Genomic DNA, 15,714 nt, shown 5'->3' with positions numbered 1-15,714 from the left:
AAAGAACACACAACTAAAATATTTTGATAGTTTTGACATTTGGCTTCTTTTTAAATCACACTAATAAGTATACATTCGTCAAATGATACAAATACAACTAAAGTCATTCCACTTCTTCTCAAACCCAAATTTAATATTATTTAATCTTCGTATTCGCTATCTCGATTTTTTAACGCTAGCGCTCTCGCGGCGCGGCGTTTGGGTACAGCTTCTTAAGTCACTTGCGTTGTTGTCCTCTTATTTGACAAATAAATTGCTGCTAATTATTTTTTTTTTAGTAATTTGAAACTTAAAAAGAAAAACGCCTTAAGAAGTCTTAAGAAAGAGGCTTGTGACCATCAAAAACCTCTTGCAAGCTGTGAAACTCAATATGGGTTCGATGGAAGTCTATTAAAAACATATGAATCTGTAACCAAAATTGAGAATGCAGCATATGTCGGTTGTCTTATGTCATGGTTATATTAATTTGGTAGTTAATAATAATAATTTTGGGAAATTACTGCTGTTTGTTCTCTTAATAATTTGAAACTTCACCATAAGAAAAGTTACCGTGTCAGTAATGTTGTTCAGGAACGCGACAACTATGAAATAATGATTACTGAAACTGTTCGTGAGAAATCCGGTGGTGTTGTAATTAAAGTAAATTAATTTAAAATTTTAATAAGAATCCTTTGGGATTTTTGGGGCTTACAGCCTTAAATTTATTTAACATTTAATCATTCAGTAATTTTTTATGAAGGAGTCTTCATTCGTTGAGGTTTGCAGCCTCATAAATCGACTTAAATATTCAGTGTGAACGTTCTAAAGACTTTTGAAAGTCTTACAAGATGCCGGCATTATATAAATCAAATATAATCAATCTTACTAATTTTTTAATAACTTTTTAAATGGCCGAAGATGTTGCTCGCCAACGCCGCAAGTTACTGTAATAACGCATAGGGGAAATTTATATTTTCTTTTACGTCTTTGAAACGTAGTTTTTTTTTATAAAATTTAAAATATTTCAAAAACATTTAACTTAGATATTGGTAATTATACGTGAAATGTGTCTGGATTTTAACGAAGAATGGATTAGTACGATGTTTGATAATATTGTTGTAACTCTTAATCTAAAATAGCTTTTCTGTTTTGATTTCAATTATAATGTGCACTCTATAGATAGGTGGTGTAGGTGTAAGGTTTGTTTTTATGGATACTTTTTTATTATATTTTAGCACTGATGATGCCTCATTAGAAGCGAAACACTATCACTTTCTGTTTACTATTCATTTATACTATTTTGTTTGGTCTCTTAGAAAAATACATGACGTATGAAAATAATTTACAGTTTATAATTTTTTATTATATTGTTACGACTATATCTAATTATAGAGAAATTCTATCAAGAGAAACAATTAAACTATATGCCATTTAATATTGAAATTATAATCATTTATTTATTATCAAAAAAAAAGTAATTTATACACAATATTATTATAATTATTAAACTTTAATATGATATATGAAATTGTGTGCTCAATTCAGCTTTAACATAGAAGTTATGACCTTTAATTTATGTTTATATGCATTCATTTTAATCTAGGTTTTATATTTAATTACTTTTTGATTTTAATTAAACCGTTTTATTATGTCTAAATTAAAATTAAGGTATTTAGAGTTTATTTAATAGTAAAATTTAATTAAGTATCTCTAGTACGTTTTTTAGTTTAATGTTATGTTTTCTATACCAAACAATTAAAGTATCTTTTGCAAAAATGTTGACCTTTATATAACAACATAAAAGTTAGTCCTTTGTAGCAAATGGACGTCATAGTAATATGCGAATTCATTCCTATTTTAGAGAATTATATTTTTTTACTTAGACACCTTAAAAACTTAATTTAAAACTTTCTGGCAATGTGATAATAACAAAATGTCCAATTTAAAATTGGTTTGAGGTGATGGTTAAAGGATTAAAGGTAGAATACGGAATGGATTTCTTTAACTCCTCTGGTACCATTGGAAAATCGTACGTTGTTCAGATTCAAATTTATGGTCCTTCAAAAAATCTGAGATATCTGAAGAAGAAGGGAGAAAGGTATATCTATTAAAATTAAATTAAATTTGTTACTTTTGAGACACCCTATATAGGATTTGCCATTAAAATAAAAATATTTAAGTGACAAATTTAAAATCAAAATTTTTCAAATTTAAATATACCATGTTATTCATAGCTTTTGAGGAAAGGCACTATCACAAAAATTTGATCGGTCTTTTCTTGAGATAAGGTGTATGTCAAATTATTATTTTTAACTTAACGGATGGCAACGTGCCTTGGCTTATAAATTGCTTTTTAACGTGAACGCCAAATTCAATTAAATCAACTGCGAACATCGTTTATAAATCCGGTTTTATCCTTGAATACGATACCAGGCTTAACTACCAAAACTTTGGTTAAAGTTCATATACGTGGAGAAAGTTTATTTTCCCATTTTTTCAATAATCGCTTAAGGGTAGCTACAAGGGAAAATCATCTCTATAAAACTGTATCTACCAAAGTTAACAAATAAAAAAATTAAGAAGAAACTTAAAATGACTGAAAACTTTTAAATTAACAAAATATTTATTTTATATCCCCGAAAAACATTTTCAATAGCTTCAAATGCCTGGAATAAAATGATAAATTTCTTCCAAGTGTCTGGAAAATATAATTATGTGAAATTTCCTAGAAATTTCATCTGGCTTTTTCATTTTCAATTCCTGAAATGCAAAATCACTTGAAATGCTTAAAATATATAAAAATTACTTAGAATTCATTGAATATATTAAATGAATAGATTGAAATGAATAACGTCTTTAAAAAGATATTCCAACTCTTTGGAAAATATAGAAAATTACGTCAAACATTTGGGACAAAATTAAAATTACTGAAAATGTCTGAAAGATATGAAAAATAATGTTCAATGTCTGGAAAATACAATGAACGAGCTAGAATAAAATTGCCTGAAATAAAATAAAAAGTTACTAAGAATACCTGAAATATCTAATTTTAAAATAAAGAATTAATCAAATATTAAAAATTGTTTCAAATCCCCGGAAAACGTAAAAAACATTCTCGGTAAACACTTCGAAAACATGAAAAATTATTTGAAAATTTAACACTTGGATTGAGATGAAATTAGTTGAAATACCAGGAACTAATAAAGAACAACTGAAAAAACCTAAAACAATTTCGCCAAAGTTCTGAAAAAACACAAAAACTGACTTAATTTTTTTTTAAATCATAAAAGGACATAAAATAATTGCCAATGCACGGAACACATAAAAAACACTTTGAAAATCCTGGAAAAATTAGTGTCAAATATCTGTTACAAAATTATAAATATTACTTCAACCGCCTGATAAAAATTAAGTTAATTACTTAGATATTATTACCAATGCTTGGAAATAAAAGCAAATTTGATTAATTCATTTTATTTCTATAAAAATATAGTAATAATCTAATTATTTCTAATGACTTCTTTCACCTTCCTATCAAGAAACACTCGAGCCGCCACTGAACGTGTATAAAACAATTTTAAAAATTAATTTATATAAAGTGAAGTAATAATAAAGTAGTCGAAACATTTATTCTCGATAAATACTACATTTTACATTTTTTTATTTACTGTGGCCATTCATTAAATTAAACCGAGTTCAACCAATAGACTCAATATAAAAGTACAATTTTTTATTTCATTTAGGATATATTTCCATTATAGCAAGGTATACATTGAAAATATTAATAAATATGTAATTGGTGCCGCATTAAATTATGTCAAACGTTTTTAAAATTCTGGAACTACAAAATAAGCCAACCACATCTATTTAACTGTCGTAACTGAAAATGTCTTGTTTTACCATTACAAAATAGGACATAAAAGGTTTTTACTTCAAGTGATACACGATACCTGTCTCTAATGATTGATGCTATTTAACAGTAGGGATAAAAATCAATATTAAGAGATTTTAGTTGCTAATGGATTAGTCCAATAAAACCTGAAAAATGCTCTCTTATAAAAAGTATTTTAAATAATTTAAAATGGGAGCAGCTTGCTTAAAATTTAATTAAAATGCGTAATTAACAAAGGATACTGAAAAAAACACAACAAAAAGGAAAAATGCTTTGAGAAAACAAGCATTAATCTGGCAGCTTAAATGGCTATTTGCCCCAGGAGCGTCGACCTGAGCCATTTTAATGTTGCTCAGTTATTTTGTGCTTAAGCAGTTTCATTATTAAGGGATTAATACTTAATTATGTAGAAAATTTAAAAGTGTCTCGAAAATAAGGTAATAAGATTAATTATATAAAAATGTAAAATTCGAGTGTATATTTTTCGGGAAAAAAGCTGTTTTCTAGGTTGATATGGTCTTTTAAATTTAGACGTGAAGTCCAGAATTAGAGTATGTTATTAGCTTGACAGATAATCGTTGACAGTATTTTTTTTAATTAATGTAACTGTCCAATACATTTAGAACAGTTGATAAATAAGAATTCTTTAAAGGCTTTTCATCGTTTTTAGGCACAGTAGATGATCAATTTAAGCTTGCATTGAGCGTTCTATATTTCAGATGTGATGTGCATGGTGTGCCCCAGATATGCTGTTTTTCTCTTCTTAATTTAATTATTTATTTATCTGCAAACGGGCATTAAACCTAATACAAAAAAAGATAAAGTAAAAATCAAGTATAATACTTATATAATTTATATTTAATATAAGATCATTCGAAAAATCCAAGTCACGTGGAAGTCCATAGTACATCACCTCCTAACGGTCTAAGATATTCATTTTGACCAATAAAGCAGTCGAACAGAACTAAGTCCTGACTTGCAAGTTTAGCTATTGGAGTAAAAAAAATTATTTCCATAATTAGTCCTATAGGAAGGAATATACATAAAAAGGAAGAGTTTGACGGGTTTGTCTGGATGGTATATACAATTCAATCTTGCCAAGAAGTTTAGAACAAAAACTCTGGGAATGTAAAATATCATAAAACACTCTAATGTCATGATACGTCCGACGAGCTTCCAAAGTAGTAAATTTCAGATCAGACTCAAATTCATTATAAATTATAGGAAGTGGAATGTTTCTCTTAAAAGCAATGTACCTCAGGAACTTGTGCTGAACCTGCTCAATCAGTTGAATATAGTTGTTACACTAAGGGCTCCATATATATGATCTATACTCAAGGTGAGGATTCAACTTAGTTGTTGCAGTAGAGACACTTCATCGAATGAATACTTTCAAAGTCTTTTGTGCATCTTTTTATGAAACCGAGTTATAGATTTCACCATTAATAGAATAGACATAATTTATATGATTTACAGCACGCCTAAATGCTAATGTAAAAAGCAAGTACCAATCTCGATGATATAGATATTAAATAAAAGCAATGATCAATGATTTTAAAAAGTTCCTATTCCTGGTTGACCTATCTAACAGCTTCCTCAAATTTTCAGTTTTACCGCCAAGGATATCTTAAAGATTCTGCATTACATTCACATCTCAATTTCCATTCAAATGCCTTATTTTACTTATCTTCAATGTCCAACATTCCATAATATAGAGAAGCAATCACGAAGGATAACAATTTACGAATCTTCGCCGCAAATCAAGGTCAAATTTGCAGATGCGACATTTTACCTCGTTATCCGATCTCCAGTCTTTGAATAACGAAGTGCCAAGGTACTAAAATTTCTCCACTCATTCTATGAGCATTGTCTTAAAAGTTATGCTGGAGTTTTCAAATGCATTGCCGGAGATAATCACAAATTTTCTCTTCTTGGCGTTGTTGTTTAGACGCATTAATTTACTTGGTTCTCCTACCCCATTGATCAGTTGTTGTAGATCGTGTATACTGTCGGCAATCAAGACCGCGTCATTAGTATAACGGATACTGTTAATCCGTACTCCATTAACCTTTATGCCTATCTGCACTTCTTCTAAGGTTCCAATATTCTCAAATTATTTCATGACGTTCTTCAATGTCTTTTTACTAAATATGTCATTTTTGGAGGGCCTAAAGGTAAATAGTAAATGATTTCAGTTGTATGGAAGAAAAAAAAACAATGACGCAGTATAAAATTTAGGCAGTTTATTTTTAACCATCTGAGATAAATAACTTAAACTACATAAGAAAAAGAAAAAGTCACTTCAATTGCATCGACTTTAGTCGTGTGAGAAAAAAATATGCAAAAAGGACAATGACTTAAGAATAAGGAAAAATAACTGAGTAATCGAGAACTGTCACAATCAGCTGTAAAATTCTGACAGCTAAAGAATATGTTTAAGTAAGAGAAGTTTTTGGTAAACGTGGATATTTGTTTGGATGTTTTGGGTATTTTGAGGTATTTGTTCGATATTTTTGATCACTTGAGTTAATTTTTTGGATTCTTAGGCGTTTAAGATGATCTTTTTGTAAAACTGGATATGTTGGGATTATTTTTTAGAAGAAAAAAAACTTATTATTGGGTATTTTATGTTAGTGTGCATTTTTTGAGCATTGTAAGGCAAAAATTGTTATTATCGTAGTTTTTTTTTGTAAAAATATAAGTAGATATTTTTGGAATTTTTTTTCGAATTTTTTGTTTGACATTCAAAACTGCAGCATAAGATGACTTTACTATGTTTATGGTGGGTACTGGTGCACCTGTTTATCCTGGGAACCTCTGCTTTAAGACCTCGATTTTATTCCGTTAAAAGATCCACTTTTTGGTTCAATTGGTTTTTTCAACTTAAAAATCTCAAAGTAGCACTGACCTCATTCGCAAAATCAGAAAGGTATCAAAACTGTCAAAATTTGGCAGGTAAAAAAAATTTAACTGCACAAAAATTCTTCTGAACTGTTTTTCGTCCATATTATCCAATACTAATTTATACGTTTTTATACTAAATATTTATATATAAAATATATCAAATTTAAATAAACAGTGTTATTAAATTTAATATTACATATATACTTCCTGCAAAAACATTGTTTTTCAACAACATAACCCTTACCCCCCCACCCACCCCAAACATTTGACCAGTAAGAAATTCTTTTGAAAAATCACCGTTTTTCGTCACACATCATAACATCATAATCGTCATAACATCCATTATAATAGCACTATTTTTATATGAAATATTCATTAATATATATATACATAATTATATCAAATTAAAATAAACAAACTGTGTTATTCATGCGTATTATATTGGAAAACATTGATTTTTGAAAATAATTTCTTACTGGTAAGTTGTGTGGGGTGGGTGGGGGGGTAAAGGTAGGTTTATTGAAAAACGTTTTTTTTTGCAGCAAATTATAGATGTTAAAAATCTATAGTTTTTGGATCTATTCCTTTTTCACATAACCTCATTAACATTTTAAATGCATTAACGTATTCTAAGCAATAATTGATGCATAAAACACATCTGCAACTTTTAAAAAAATGTACATTGGTAGCGTATTAAACGCATTTTATAAATGTCTTTAAATAGTATACAAAATATCATACTTAAACGTTTAACTTTTATGAAATAATAATTGTATATTATTAACATGTAATAAATCTTCTTGTTAAATGTGAATAAAACATAAACATATTATTAAATTCTTTAACGTATATCACGCGGACATTTTATCTTATATTTATATATTAATCTTTTTGGGAATATGAGCTTTTGGCGCCAATCTGTTTTTATTATATTGTAATTAGAAAGGGTTTGAGTTGTTAGATTCTATTTCAATAGTAAATTGCAATTGAATGAAAACTACTAAACGTGTTAAGAAGAACATCAATTTCAACCTGCAGATTAATAAGTAAAAATGACATCGATATATCGTTTGAAAAAGGGTAATTGATCTATGCGCATGTTTTTGAAGTTCACTGTTATTGCACACAATTACCCATGCCTAATCCAAAAACTTGTTGGTTGGCAAAAATGACCATTAAAGTTGGAATATTTATTTTAAAAAGCGAAATTTAAGAGCTTTATAACTTCTTGCAATGATACTGTACATCAGATTTTTATTAGGCCTCACTTTCTTGTTAAAATTAAGCAAGCTTACAAACTGCGGTCACTAGAATTAATTCACATTACATATACCAAAAGGTATTTTTTTATCATTTACTAAAAAAAAATATTTTTTGAAGAACCTGCGTATCAAAATCGGTTGCGTAAAATTGTCAGAAAATGCTTCCTTTAAAGATTGAAAAACATCTTCTAGACCCTTACGATCGCACCATCAGATTTTGTTATTAAAAATTGTTTCACTTGAAAAGCTTAAACTTTCCAAAGTTCTTCGCCCCAGTAAAACCTCAACATTTCAATCCATAAATCCCCGCTGGAAAATAAAGTAAGCACTTTCGATTGTTTTGTTATATGATCCCTGTACTTTATATATTTTCTTAGCCGTATTACGTACTCACTCGCATGTCCCGAAACAATTTCAAAAACATTATGAAAATATTGCCGGAGCGTATTTGGCATGTGATTGATTATACGTGCCTTGCACATGTAGTCTAGCGAGTTAAACCCTTAAATAATCCAGAAGGGAATATTAACTAGTTAAGCGCCCCTAAACTCCTATAACTCTCTCTCTACATTAAGTTTACAAATCGCATTAATATATTCAGTATCTCGAGCCACGATCGACTATTCTTCCAAAAATAAATTCATCGATATCGCCACATTAAAATCACTTCTGAAGCACCTTAGAAGAAACCGTTAAGTAAGGGTAAGTTGTACCGGTTAATTAACGATTAAGGGGTAAAAAATGATCGGTAAAACAAGACATTTCGTCACCACATTGATTTGACCTGAGAAAATGGTGGGAAAAAAATACTTACCTTGATCGCGCCACTTGAGAAATCGCACGAAGGGTTGACGAGCACGTTTCGCGTTCGAGCGCGAAGGAACTGAGGGTCGGAGCGGCGGAAGTATTGCGCTTTACGTTTCGGCGTCGACACGAGGTCGATGGCGCCCGTACAGTGGAATGAAATTTCCCAAAATGGACTTTTATGGGATTTCAAAGATATTTTTATCTAATGTCATAACTTCATAATTTACAACAGTCACGTAATTTTCAAGTAATGCTTAATAAACACTGTCCTGAGATACATTATCATACTCTTTAATCATGTTACTTACACATACAGGGTGATTCATGAGGAAATGTCAATACCCAGGACTCAAAAATAAACATCAAAGTCTAAAATATGGTTCCGCAAGGGCTTCGTTTCCGAAATACAGAGGGTTAGTTTTTATTTAACTTAGAAGTGGTATTTGGTAGGTAAATTGGTCAATTGTCAAAGAAAACTATTTGTTTCTAACCAACGTTTCGAATTATATTTAATTCATCTTCAGGGCTCTACTTTCTAATTTTTTAGAATATTAATATTTTTTCTTAAAAATCTTTTTGCGAATATGTGCTTTTGGTACCAATCTATTTTTATTATATGGCACTTATTTTTTAGTATCTGTTTTTATTTATTATTATATAAGTTAATAATAATTAATAAAATTTCAAGGAAAGGGTTTGAGTTGTTAGACTCTATTTCGATCTTAAATTGCAGTTTTTGAATGAAAACTATTTAATGTGTTAAGAAGAACATCAATTTGGTTATAGTCCTTTTATTCTTATTTGAAAGAGCCAAATAAACTACTTAAAACGAAAAAGGAGCCACTTGAAAAATTTTAAATATTTTTTTGTGTAATATAGTTTTATGAAAGACTACTGTTAAAATGTCTTAAACCTGTCAGTTGTGGTATTTAGGAATAACAAATTCAAATTTTAATAAGTCGATAAATAATGATTTTATTTTTTCCATCTTTGAATAAGGCAATGTTTAAAAACTATTTTTAGTAGTGAGTATATCTCTGGCTCTGATAATTTCAGCACAACGACCGGGCATACTCTCAATCAAGTTTCTGATCAACTCCTGGGGTAGTTAAAGTAATAATAATAATAATAATAATAATAATAATAATAATAATAATAATAATAATAATAATAATAATAATAATAATAATAATAATAATAATAATAATAATAATAATAATAATAATAATAAATGTTTTTTTATTTACTTAACTCAAGAATACATACAAAGTTTCATTTAGAATAAAAAATTACACGAGTAAATAAAAACTTATGTAATACATGATTTCGTTTGCAAATACCAAAAATAAGTCGAATACATGAATTTTGTAGCTTTTGTATTCTTCCCTTATCCTCATAGTCCAAGCACCAACCATAGATTACAATAATTACATTGAGATAAAACTGGCGAGTCACAAAGGAGTTTTTTAATGTTTATATCTAGATATTGCCTATAAATATAAATAGACTTTAGCGTCATGTAAGCCTTTCTAAGGATTCCAGATACAATCGAAGGGTAGAATCTACCATTAATCACAATCATTTATCTCCGATCTGTATTTGGTCATCATTTATTTTAATTTTGATCTGATTCTGATTGTCACTGACTGTCGCTAAGTTGCCAATAAGAAGCATATTAGATTTCAGGGGGTTAATCTTGAGCATATGTTTTAATGACATAAGAGACACTGCTTTTAGATCTTCGTTAATTTTATTTTTGGCATCTTTTAATTCATGGGCTAAAAATGAAAAATTGAGTTGTTTATCATCCGCTTTCTTCTAAAAAAGGCAATAAAATACCGAGTCCATGCTCTGTTTATAGTGGCCCGACTCACACTTTAAATTTCTACGACTCTTCTTCTGGAATAACCTTCTTCAATTAACGTGACGGCCCTATCGATTTCAACTTCGTTTAGGTACACTCCTGTGTATTCTACTGTAATATTCACTGTAATATTACAGTTTCATTGTAATATTTATATAAGACTGATAAAAATAGGTGCAAATTTAATATGCGCTGAAGGAATTATTAACATTAAAATGTTTTTCTGAGGATACGGAAAAAAATTAGTTTAGAGGTATGCTAATAAGGCTGAACTTTATACATTGAGATTATAAAATAATATTTTCGTTTAATTACAAAATACGTGGCTTATGGAGTAGTGACACCGCAAAAAAATATATTGAACTTTGCCCCCGTCAGAGGCGTCCTGTTGTTATAAATCGGCTGCATAATATATTAAAATAATCTTAATATTTTCAATTTTTTTTATAATAGTTTTACTAATAAAATTAACTTTGAATGCTTTGATCTAATTTAATTTTTATCAGTTCTAGATCTGTTTTTTTGGTTTAACAAATTTAGAATTGGTACTATTAAAATGTATTGTTGTAAAGCTTACATGGATTATTGTTTTAACCTTAGAACATTGAATGCCTAGAATAAGCCTATCTGCAAACCAATGATGCCAACTCGACTTTCAAATTTTCCCTTCAAAATATATATTTTCTTAATCCACTGCATATTTTTTAATGTGTTCTATGTTGTAACAGGTTAGAAATGTACTCTTTAAAAGTTTTGTTTATTTGCTGACTAATAATACATATATACTTTGAGAGTAATCAACAAATTTTTCAGAATAAAAAAAGATTCCTAACAAAAAAGTTGACGAAAAAACAAGCAACTTGGCAACGTAGAAAACCTCTATGTTTACAATACAAGCATCTGATGTTGCCACTTTGTGTGTTTTTCTAGATATTTTTTCATATGTGTGGAGCTAGCTTCCGATGCAACCAATACATAGAACGCGGGATATTTTGTTTGCCAGGAATCTATTTATACTCCGCGCCTGCTGTTATTTAATCGATATAATGCCCGGATCTCCTGAAATTCCAAAGGAATTTTAATAGTTTTTTGTCCAGATATGAACAATCAATAGCTAAATCGATTTATAGTAGTATATAAACCTAAAGTAGTTATAAACCTCTACAAACTAAAAGTTTTTTAGTGAAAATTACTTAAAAAGGACTCCTAACGTAAACTTCGTTTTTGAATCCTTTTTCAAATCCCTTGGAAATAAACCTTTTAATTAACCATTAAATCTTAGTTTGTTCAGGTTTATACCCACTATAAGCCGATTTAGTTATCCATTGTTAATATCTAGACGAAAAATTAGTAAAACTTCTTTGAAATTCCAGGAGATACGGGCATTAAATAACGGTGGGCGCGGACTATAAATATGTTGCTGACAAATTACATATGCTGCATTCTCGATTATTGCTGGATATCGACCAGACACTACCTTCATTTTTGCACACATTATTTTTGCATTACACATTTCATTACACATTTTTATTAATATTTTCCCTAAAGAGATGAAGCAAAAAAGCTTAATTTTGGTATCCAATACTCAATAGATACTTCACAAATATGTTTTTTATATTATAACCTAGCGATAATATTTCTGGACGAAATCTACAGCACTGCCGCGCCGCTGTGTGTGGAAATTCGGTGATTTAAAAAAATATTAATTATTTAAGTGTTTAGTGTAAATATAGTATAAAATAGTTTTGTTTATTAAACGAGTTTTACTTTTTCTTTTGCTTTATTATAAAGAATGCAACTCAGTTTCTGCTAATAATAATAATTTATTATATCACTTTATTTCCGTTAAAAGGGAGATAGGTTCAACGGGAAAGAAACTTGGCTTATAAAAGATTTTGCTTTACAAAAACCGATTCTGACTGGAAAAGCTATCAAAAACTCAGAAATAAAGTAACTTCTTTAATGCGTACTGAAAAAACTAAATATTACGAAAATAAAGTTGATCAATCTAAATGTGATAGTCGCAACATGTGGAGGATCTTAAAAAGCTTACTGGGAAATAACAAATAATCTGTTGATTATATGGATGTTGATTTTGGGACATATACAGGCAGTATAGAGGAAAACTTTAATTAATTTTATTCGGATAGCTTACAAGATATTTCTGCAAGTATTGAAACAATAGAATGGACTTGTAATACAACTAATTCTCCGAATATACAAATTTCACATTTTAAAAATGTCAATCTTCTCCGGCTTATATTGGCCAATGTAAGTGAGACAATATCATTTTATCACTCTGCGATATGATAGAATGAGACACAGATATAAATATAGTGAAAATCAACAGTAAATGAAATTTAATAAATGCCAACTATTCCCATTTTTTTAATAAAATTTCAAAATTTTGTTCAAAAACAAATAACATAAGTCAATGTTTTACTATGAGAATCTTATAAGAAGCAGGCACAGGCTTAATATAAGAAATTACCGCCCTGCGTCATTATTACCCTTAATGTCAAAGGTTTTTGAGAGAGTAATGTACAATTATCTTATAAATTTTATTGAGCAGCATAATATTTCTTCAGAATCACAAGGTGGCTTTAGACCAAAAATTAGTAATTTATAAAGTGATATCATATCTTTACTGAAAATGTTGATAGTGACAAGAAAGTTCCTGGGTTATTATTTAATCTCTCTTAGGCCTTTGACACTATTGAACATCAGCAACTATTACAGATATTACAAAATTATGCCATAAGGGCAAATATGCTTCCTTAATAAAATCATATATCTCTACAAGGTTTCAATATAACTGCATAACCAATAATGATAAGGAGCACATTTCACTAGCCACAGTTATAAAGTAGGAAGTGCCGCAGGGATCCATTCTTGGGCCTGTCCTCTTTTTGTTGTATGTAAATATTGTCAGCAAAGAATATATAACTGCTCTGGTTTCACAATATGCAGATGATATCGGAACTAGACCTTTCAAAGAACTGCTCAGAAATGGCTAAACAGTTGCAGGAATGGTGCAGAGCGAGCTGCCTAAGGCTGAATTCTGATAAGAAAAAACTTGTGCGCTTTAATAAATAAAGACAAATAACCGATTCTCTCTATATCCAACTAAACGGAAAATTAGTATCAAATTGTAATAAGGGTTCACCTTAATGATACTCTTAGTTGGAATTTGCACCTCCAGAATCTGAAATCTAAACTTAATAGTAATTGTGCTTAAATTCGAAGACTAAGATTCTATCGATATATTCATTAAAACAATTTTGCTAACTTTTTGGTTGTAAATTTAGTGTACAAACAAATCAAAATAATGTTTCTTGCTTCCATAAAACTAATAAAAGTACAAGAATGCCGGGCTCAACGACTAAAGAATACTCGAATTTAAAACTAAGTAGTGCTTTTATATATTAACCTCCCAGGTTCCTCTTGAGCTGTTATTAATAAAATTCCCCTAACAAGATCCCCGGGCCATAAATAATGAATAACACTTATCAGTTTAATATTTTGTCCAATATTCGTCGCGATTCCGTCCATTGTGCGCCGTTTTAGGCGAACATCGTCGGTCGCGCAACCCCCTTTCGACCCCAGGCAACCCCCCGGCTCACGAGCCGGACTTTCTGCTATAAAAAGCATTAAATTTTAGTTACCTAAAACTGCCTGGAGAGGTTTTATGTTCATTGCCTTAAGCAACGGCTAATCGCTAATATGAGGCTTTAGCACAGAGAGAAGAAAGTGGTGAAATGTTTAACCACGGGGTGTAGATTTAAATGATGCCACTTTATTCCTTAACACTTTACCCACTTTGTAACGATTTCGACAAAAAGAGAGCGCCGAATGTGATGCTCTTTGATTAATGGTTCTGGTTAGAAACACGCGGCGGTGTAAATAGGATCTGAGAGTTTAACGATTAATATTGTTTGTTTTGATTTGGGATTAAGTGTCGTATAGGGGTTGTTTGGAGAAATAATTGTTGATTATCTCGGCAGATTCTGCTCCATATATTTCATTAATTTTTTTTTATTTATTTAGGTCAAGAGATTATACAGATCGATGAGGGTTGTGAGTTAAATTTCGATTAAAAAGTCGTAATAAACTTGATATGTATTAGATTAGGTGAATAAAAATTAAAAATCAGTGTTGTTTATAAAACTCCTTCTCTTAATAATAACCATTTTTTTCATTATTTAGAATCTATAATGCGTAATTACTGCATAAAACATGTTATGTACGAAACAATTGTAAATTCAATATTAAAAATGATGCAATTTCTGATCACAGATATTAAATAAGATTACAAGATATTAAAACTGAAGTGCAACCTCATATACCAAAGGTAAATGAGTCAAATAAATAATAAAATTCGTGCTTTAAGAAATCGTTACTTTCAAACTAAATGAAAATTATCTGAAAATAAAACAATGGGCATTTATTAATAAAAAATAGCTTAATAAAGAAAAAGATAAAGTAATTATTAATTCAGTGATAAATGAAAATAATATTTTTAAAAGTCCACGAGATATCGCCAACAATTTAAATACAGATTGTTGGACTATATTTCAAGCGCTTTTGATAAACAACAAATAATTTAGTAGTTTTTATTTACTTAAAAAAAGCTTTTGATTTAATATAGTAATTCTTTTAGCTTAATTGTGTAAAATGGGATTGAGGGTTGTTTTGTACCGTCTGATTGTGATGTTTATATGATACAAACCAGTACATAAAAGTTGAAAATATTATTAGTGGATGGTTGTGGTACCATAAAGGTCAGTTCTTGAATCTCTGTTGTTAGCAGAAGATACCATTCTGGTGTATATACCGGAACAGATGAAACTGTCCTGATAAATCTTATTAATAGTGATTTTAATAATTATCTTAATTACCTGTTTTCAAATATTGAAAAAACTAAATTTCTTATATTTAAGCAAAAAAATCATTAAATTAATTACAATAAAAATATTAACATTAATGATATATTTTTAGAAAAAATC

The 15,714-nt window shown here is 29.3% G+C and overlaps 1 protein-coding gene across 6 annotated transcripts in view; it reads right to left on the bottom strand.

Annotated features, from left to right (window-relative positions):
- Positions 1–15,714, bottom strand: part of LOC126743654 (uncharacterized) — a 116,016-nt gene that overhangs the window by 72,358 nt on the left and 27,944 nt on the right. For 5 of the 6 annotated variants that reach the window (XM_050450849.1, XM_050450853.1, XM_050450850.1 and 2 more), the window contains exon 1: positions 8,852–8,919. The exons of the other annotated variant lie outside the window; for it this stretch is intronic. The gene's annotated coding sequence lies outside the window, so the exon portion shown is untranslated. Of the gene's footprint in view, positions 1–8,851; positions 8,920–15,714 lie in introns of those variants that run through there. 6 annotated transcript variants of the gene reach the window in all.

This window comes from Anthonomus grandis, chromosome 13 (genome assembly GCF_022605725.1).
Source record: "Anthonomus grandis grandis chromosome 13, icAntGran1.3, whole genome shotgun sequence".
In the NCBI taxonomy this organism is placed as follows: domain Eukaryota; kingdom Metazoa; phylum Arthropoda; class Insecta; order Coleoptera; family Curculionidae; genus Anthonomus; species Anthonomus grandis.
Note: the sequence above shows the minus strand (reverse complement) of the source record. Positions and strands in the feature narration are given on the sequence as shown.